At 44.7% G+C, this 7,986-nt stretch overlaps 1 long non-coding RNA gene across 1 annotated transcript; it reads left to right on the plus strand.

The window, feature by feature from the left end:
- Positions 1-2,568: 2,568 nt before the first annotated feature.
- LOC130368216 (uncharacterized) lies at positions 2,569-7,240 on the plus strand. The gene is made up of 4 exons (XR_008892369.1): positions 2,569-2,583; positions 6,375-6,576; positions 6,677-6,841; positions 6,944-7,240. It is a non-coding gene; the product is annotated as an uncharacterized LOC130368216 (long non-coding RNA).
- Positions 7,241-7,986: the final 746 nt, after the last annotated feature.

The following is a 7,986-nucleotide window of genomic DNA, read 5'->3' on the forward strand; positions in this document are numbered from 1 at the left end:
TTTTATTTATTGAATTTTCAAGGTTAGTAGTGGACGCTGTCTTATTGACGGAATCCATTACTAGGCCAGGGCTTAGTGCTAGCCCCAAAAACAGCTAGCGCTAACCCCCAATTATTACCCCGGTACCCACCGCCACAGGGGTGCCGGGAAGAGCCGGTACCAACAGGCCCGGAGCGTCAAAATGGCGCTCCTGGGCCTAGGCGGTAACAGGCTGGCGTTATTTAGGCTGGGGAGGGCCAGTAACAATGGTCCTCGCCCACCCTGGTAACGTCAGGCTGTTGCTGTTTGGTTGGTATCTGGCTGAGAATGAAAATACGGGGAACCCTATGCGTTTTTTTTATTTATTTTTTTATTTAAATAAAAAAAAAAACGCATAGGGTTCCCCGTATTTTCATTCTCAGCACAATACCAACCAAACAGCAACAGCCTGACGTTACCAGGGTGGGTGAGGACCATTGTTACTGGCCCTCCCCAGCCTAAATAACGCCAGCCTGTTACCGCCTAGGTCCAGGAGCGCCATTTTTGACGCTCCGGGCCTGTTGGTACCGGCTCTTCCCGGCACCCCTGTGGCGGTGGGTACCGGGGTAATAATTGGGGGTTAGCGCTAGCTGTTTTTGGGGCTAGCACTAAGCCCTGGCCTAGTAATGGATTCCGTCAATAAGACAGCTTCCGCTACTAACCCTGAAAATTCAATAAAAATAAAAAAAAAAACACAACACATTGGAAAAATTATTTTATTTAAAAAAAACACTCCCCCACAGCCCTCGTTAACCATTTTATTAAAGGGAAAAAAAATAATCCGCCGTAATCCATCGAATCCGCAGTAATCCTCTGCATACACGGATCTGAAACGAGAAGAAAAAAAAACACAAAAAATTGGTTATGACATTTTTGGCGCTGTCCGCTGGGGAGAGCACCCATGATGCAATGTCTACCTAAACAGGGAGCCACCAATTGGTGCAAAACTACAACTCCCAGCATGCCCAGACAGCCTTTGGCTGTCTGGGCATGCTGGGAGTTGTAGTTTAGCAACAGCTGGAGTCTCCCTGTCTGGGTAGACACTGCCAGAAGGGTCTGTTCACATTATACAAAACGTACAATGTGAACAGAGCTTCAGATAAACTAGCCTTGTTCCCTTCTGTAGCTCCGCCCCCTAATGACGTCATCACTAGGGGGCGGAGCTACACGAACCCGGCCCGGGACTCGAGGGAAGTAAGCTGGACTTCGTCTTCTGTATACACTATATACAGCTATCTATAGATAGCTGTATAAAGTGTATACCGCCCAAAGGGTTAACCTACACTGTCCAGCAGTGTAAGTTAACTCTTCCCTTGCTGGGCTTGCGCATAGCGCACAGCTCAGCAAGGGGTTAAGTGAGCCAGCAATGTGTATACTGTATACACATTGCAGGCTCACTGTAAGTTCTTGCTGGGCAGTAGATATACGATGTATACCTACGGCTCAGCGTCAGCTGTTCTCCTGGCTCTGTAGCCCTGAGAACAGCTGATCCCGACATTCACATCAGGAGGATCGCAGCGGGTGTCAGGAGGAGTGACATCCCTGGGATCTGTCCCTTACTGCAGGTACTAATACTCCCAACATGGAGCACACTCTGCTCCATGCTGGGAGCTGTAGTACCTGCATTAATAGACATATCGCAGCGAGTGTAACTTCTGACACCCGCTGCGATCTGTCTATTAATACAGGTACTACAGCTCCCAGCATGGAGCAGAGTGTACTCCATGTTGGGAGTGATAGTACTTGTAGTAAAGGGAAGATCACTGCGGGTATCACTCCTGACACCCGCTGCGATCCTCCAGTATAATGTATGAATGCGGCGGCCACTCTCCTATGGTCCCCTGCACGGCCGTATATATACACATATTCCTATTTCTCACAGAGAGCTGTGATTGGCTGGAACCATCTGGCCAATCACAGCTCTGCGGGAAATATGAATATGTGTACATATACGTGAGTGCAGGGGACCATAGAAGAGCAGCCGCCGCATCTGTACATTATACAAGATGATCGCAAGGGACCCCTGCAATCTGTCAATTAGTACAGGTAACTACTACTCCCATCATGGAACAGTGTGTTCCATGCTGGGAGTAGTAGTACTACCTAAAAAATGTTTTTAAAAAAAGTGAAAAACAAGCACACACTACATTTTCATTATTGTCGGCTACATTTTTAGTGCTTTACCCGCTCACATAAATTGATCCCTGATTAAAAATGAATAAACATTTCATAATAAAAAAGATACATTTCGTTAGATACAATTTTTTCCATCACCACTGTATCTTTTTTATTATGATTTTTTTATGATACCCTGCGAAATTTTAATAAAAAAGGTATCTCCATTATTTATTAGGATCGCTAAAGTCCAAAAAAAGACTAAAGATTTACCGAATGTACCCGAATACCGAATGTATCCAAAAAAAACAACACGAATACCCGAATACCGAATGTATCCGAAAAATCAAAACCGAAAATATTGCCGAACCGAAATTCTTTTCCAAAACGAAAAAACGAAACGAAATTAAACGAAAATTTTTCTAGTGCACAAGTCTAGTATGGAAGCCGGTAAGTTGATCTGGAGGGCTACAGTCTGAGACTGTGGTCTCTAACTGTAGCCCTCCAGATGTTGCAAAACTACAACTCCCAGCATGCCCAGACAGCTGTTTGGGCATGCTGGAATATGTAGTTTTGCAACAGCTGGAGGGCTGCAGTTTGAGACCACTATACAGTGGTCTCTAAACTATATCCCTCCAGATCTTGCAAAACTACAACTCCTAGTATGCCCACATAGCTGTTTGTTGTCTGGGCATGCTGGGAGTTGTAGTTTTGCAACATCTGGAGGTCCACAGTTTGGAGATCACTGTGCAGTGGTCAAAAAACTGTAGCTCTCCAGATGTTGCAAAACTGCGATTCCCAGCATGCCCAGAAAGCAAACAGCTGTCTCGGCATGCTGGGAATTGTAGTTGGGTATCTCAAGCTGTTGCATAACTACATCTCCCAGCATGCCCTTCGGTGATTAGTACATGCTGGGAGTTGTAGTTTTGCAACAGCTGGAGGCGCACTGGTTGGAAAATACTGAGTTAGGTAACATAACCTAACTGAAGGTTTTCCAACCAGTGTGCCTCCAGCTGTTGCAAAAGTACAACTCCCAGCATGCACGGTCTGTCAGTACATGCTGGGAGTTGTAGTTTTGAAACAGCTGGAGGTTTGCCCCCCATGTGAATGTACAGGGTACATTCACACGGACAGGTTTACAGTAAATTTCCAACTTAAAATTTTTCGCCGCAGCGCAAACTCCTAGCGGGAAATTAACCGTAACACGCCAGTGTGAATTTACCCTAAAAACACTACACTACACTAACACATAATAAAGGGTAAAACACTGCATATACACCCCCTTACACTGTCCCCCCCCAATAAAAAATTAAAAATGTCTTGTACGGCAGGGTTTCCAAAATGGAGCCTCCAGCTGTTGCAAAACAACAGCTCCCAGCATTTCTGGACAGCCACTGACTGTCCAGGCATGCTGGGAGTTTAGCAAAAGCTGGAGGCACCCTGTTTAGGAATCACTGGCGTAGAATAGCCCTATGTCCACCTCTGTGCAATCCCTAATTTAGACCTCAAATGCGCATGGCGCTCTCTCACTTCGGAGCCCTGTCGTATTTCAAGGAAACAGTTTAGGGCCACATATGGGGTATCTCCGTTCTCGGGAGAAATTGCACTACAAATTTTTGGGGTCTTTTTTCCCTTTACCGCTTGTGAAAAGGAAAAGTTGGGGGCTACACCAGCCTGTTAGTGTAAAAAAATAAAAATGTTTACACTAACATGCTTGTATTGCCCCATACTTTTTATTTCCACAAGCGGTAAAAGGAAAAAAAGACCCCCAAAATTTGTAATGCAATTTCTCCTGAGTAAGGAAATACCCCAGATGTGAGCGTAAAATACTCTGCGGGCTCACAACAAGGCTCAGGAATGAGAGCGCACCATGTACATTTGAGGCCTAAATTGGTGATTTGCACAGGGGTGGCTGATTGTACAGCGGTTCTGACAAACGCAAAAAAAATAAAAATACCCATATGTGACCCCATTTTGGAAACTACACCCCTCACCAAACGTGACAAGGGGTATAATGAGCCTGAACACCCCACAGGTGTTTGATGAATTTTCTTTAAAGTTGGAAGGGAAAATGAAAAAAAAATTTTTTTTTTCACTAAAATGCTGGTGTTACCCTAAATTTTTCATTTTCACAAGGGAAAATAGGAAAAAATCTTCCCCCAAATTTGTAACCCCATCTCTTCTGAGTAAGAACATACCCCATATGTGAATTTAAAGTGCTCTGCGGGTGTACTACAATGCTCAGAAGAGAAGGAGCGCCATTGGGATTTTGTAGAGAAAATTTGTCCGGAATTGAAGGCCACATGTGTTTACAAAGCCCCCATAGTGCCAGAACAATGGACCCCCCACACATGTGACCCCATTTTGGAAACTACACCCGCCACGTAATGTAATAAGGGGTACATTGAGAATTTACCCCCACAGGTGTCTGACAGATTTTTGGAACAGTGGTCCGTAAAAATGAAAAATTAAATTTTTCATTTGCACAGCCCACTGTTCCAAAGATCTGTGGGGTGTAAATACTCACTGCACCCCTTATTAAATTCTGTGAGGGGTGTAGTTTCCAATATGGGGTCACATGTGGGGGGGTCCACTGTTCTGGTACCACGGGGGGCTTTGTAAACGCACATGGCCCTGACCATTCCAAACTAATTCTCTTTCCAAAAGCTCAATGGCGCTCCTCCTCTTCTGAGCATTGTAGTTCGCCAGAACTTTCACAGAAAGAAAGCCGTTCACTGCGGCATCTTGGTCATTAGATCGGTCAGCCTGGTCCCAACCGGAGTGGTTGTGGTGCAAAACTGTGCAGCTAGGAAAAAACCGCCAGTAAGTGCCCGCTGCATTCACCAGCACAGAAAGCCATATATGCCAGCGGAAAGCCGCCACATAAATGCTGCACGTGCTGTATGCCGCAACTATGCAAATATATCTAGCACAGCCTGCAGCCTGTTCACACCTATTGTGAAAACATTCATTTCAGCTGGGATTACACTTGGCGTGTTTGTCATAAAAAACACCATGCTCGCTGCGGGCACATGTTAGGTTGGAATCAATAGGGTAATATGAAACACCAGTCACTAATGGGGGTTTCTTCATCCTTTTATGGTGTTTTTAGGCTATCAAATCTGTGGGATGCCGAGAGCATGTTTTTTTTTTTTTTTTTTTTGGGGGGGGGGGGGGGTATTTTCTCACAATTTTTTTTTTTAGAAATCCTTCAGTCAAATGATGAAAGAATCACATGACTTGTAAAGAGAAAAGCCAGAGGGAAAAAAAACACCAAAGAAAAAACACTTCCCATAATAATAATAATGATGATGATGATGATAATAATAATACACATTGGGACAGATGTATGAAAACCTGTGCAGAGGTCAAGTAGACCAGTTGCCCATAGCAACCAATCAGATCACTTCTTTCACTTTTCAGAGGCCTTTTTAAAAATGAAAGAAACTACCTGATTGGTTGCTATGGGCAACTGGTCCACTTTCCCTCTTCCCTGGTTTTGATAAATCTCTAAGACAACCCCTCCCCCCCCCCCCCCCCCCCCCAGTGCTTTTAGCAAAAATAACACAAAGATAGCTGAGAAAAGAAATGAGGGAGAAGATTTTGATGTTTGTTTTTTTGTGCAAAAAAAAAACCAAAACATCAAACAAGAATTGTGTTTGTTCCTAGGCTTAGGCTGTGATTAAAAACAACATATAAATGGTGTTTTTCAAAGCCCACATTGCTTTATTTCTGGTGCTTTTTCCCCCCTTTCGACAGACGTCTGTCCAGCTATTGCAAAGCTACAACTCCCAGCATGCCCTGACAGCCGAAGGCTGAGAGTTGTAGTTTTGCAACAGGTGGGCAGCCACAAGGGATCGGTCTTGCAGTATGTCAATCTAGGGCCATGGTGTCTGATCTGGAACTGGCAGCAGGAGCCACGACCACTTTAAATCAATGGCTGCTGGGACGTCTGACTAGTGACATCCTTCGCTCCAGACCGCAACGTCAGGGACGTCACTCGTCAGACGTCCCGGCGGCCAGCGCTGCTCATTGAGCCTACCGGAGTAGCATTGATCTATGTAAGAAACCTATGGGCCCAGGCTGTTGGGGCCACCAAATGATATTACATATACAGAATGTCTGGTTAGGAGAAACAAATATAACGCACCCACAGGGAGTGGCGCCATTTTAATAAAAATTGTCAAAAACCTTAGATAACAGTCATACAGAATATATTAGAAAGCTTTTTTGATTTTCAGCCAATCAGAGAGCAGCACTACTGAAATAGAACTCCCAGGAGGTAACAGCGTGTCACACATGTGATGTCATAACCATTGTCCACCAAAGAGCAGCACTGAGCAGAAATAACACTGCTCCTGTTCATTCTCCATCAGTGAGGGGCCGGTGCTGGACACTGTGTAGGGACGCGGGAATGCAAAGTCATACACATGACTGTGACTGGTAAGTGTTACATTGTTGTGTCCAAAAGGTGTTTAGTGCAGTTCCATGTGTATTTCTATGATAAACATGTAAATAATTTATCTTTTTTTTCTTATCTTAGATGCACTATCTCCAGGACATGGAGTAGCATTTCCGGACCTACAGCAAGACGTTGGATGAAGGCATAGCCCCAGAAATAACACTGGTCCTGTTCATCAGTGAGGGGCCGGTGCTGGACACTGTGTAGGGACACGGGAATGCAAAGTCATGCACATGACTGTGACTGGTAAGTGTTACATTGTTTTGTCCAAAAGGTCTTTATTGCAGTTCCATGTGTATTTCTATGATAAACATGTAAATAATCTATCTTTTTTGTCCCCTATCTTAGATGCACTATTTCCAGGACATGGAGTAGCATTTCGGGACCTACAGCAAGACGTTGGATGAAGGCACAGGCCTAGGAATCATGCACATACACAGAAACATTTGCCCAAATTCTAGAGGTAACCTCCTTTAGTATGCCCAGAGGAAGGGCCATACAGTAGCCATGGATTCCCTACAGGTTTCCTCCCCTCTGGAGGTTTTTCCTGTCCTGAGTATTAGTTACTGTACGCTCTTTGTGAGTGATGGGAGGTTACAAAAAATCCCCTACACAAACATTTTAATAAATAATAAATAAAGTTCCCCTTTTTTTAAACTGTTCTTTGACTTGTTCGACTCATTTATTTATTTCTGTGTGTGAAAATAGAGTTAGCAAAACATGGATCTGCATAATGCGGTGCGGAGAGAGGCAACTGGTGCTGGGTGGTGCAGCTTATGAGGCAAACGTAGAACACCCAGCAAGTTCCATGCACAAGCCTTTTTCTGATGAATGGGACTCATGCAGGGAACTTGCTAGGGGTCATACGGTTGCAAAGGATCAACTTTTGGGTACATGAACTGTCCCTTAAAGGGGTACTCCGCCTCTAGATATCTTATCCCCTATGTAAAGGATAGGGGATAAGATGTCTGATCAAGGGGATCCTGCTGCTGGGACCCCAGCAATCTCCATGCAGCAACCAAAATTCTAAATAGTATGTTTAGATCACTGGTTCCTGTGGTGGGATTCGTGACATCATGCCACACCTTCTTGTGACATCACACCACCTCCCATAGACATAAATGGAAAGGGCGTGGCGGGAGGTCACGACCCGCACCACGAGAACCCAGAGTTCTAAATATATTATTTGGAACGCCGGGTGCTGCATGAAGATCGCGGGGGTCCCAGTGATCAGTCATCTTTTGTCCTATCTTTAAGGTAGGGGATAAGATATCTAGGGGCGGAGTACCACTTTAAGGAATTAGAGAGTGTAGGCATGCCTTACAAGCAGGTAGAAAAAGAACAGCTGGGAGAAATGACAGGACACGAAGCAATATTTGGCTGGGACCGAT

Source organism: Hyla sarda, chromosome 4 (assembly GCF_029499605.1).
Source record: "Hyla sarda isolate aHylSar1 chromosome 4, aHylSar1.hap1, whole genome shotgun sequence".
Classification (NCBI taxonomy): Eukaryota; Metazoa; Chordata; class Amphibia; order Anura; family Hylidae; genus Hyla; species Hyla sarda.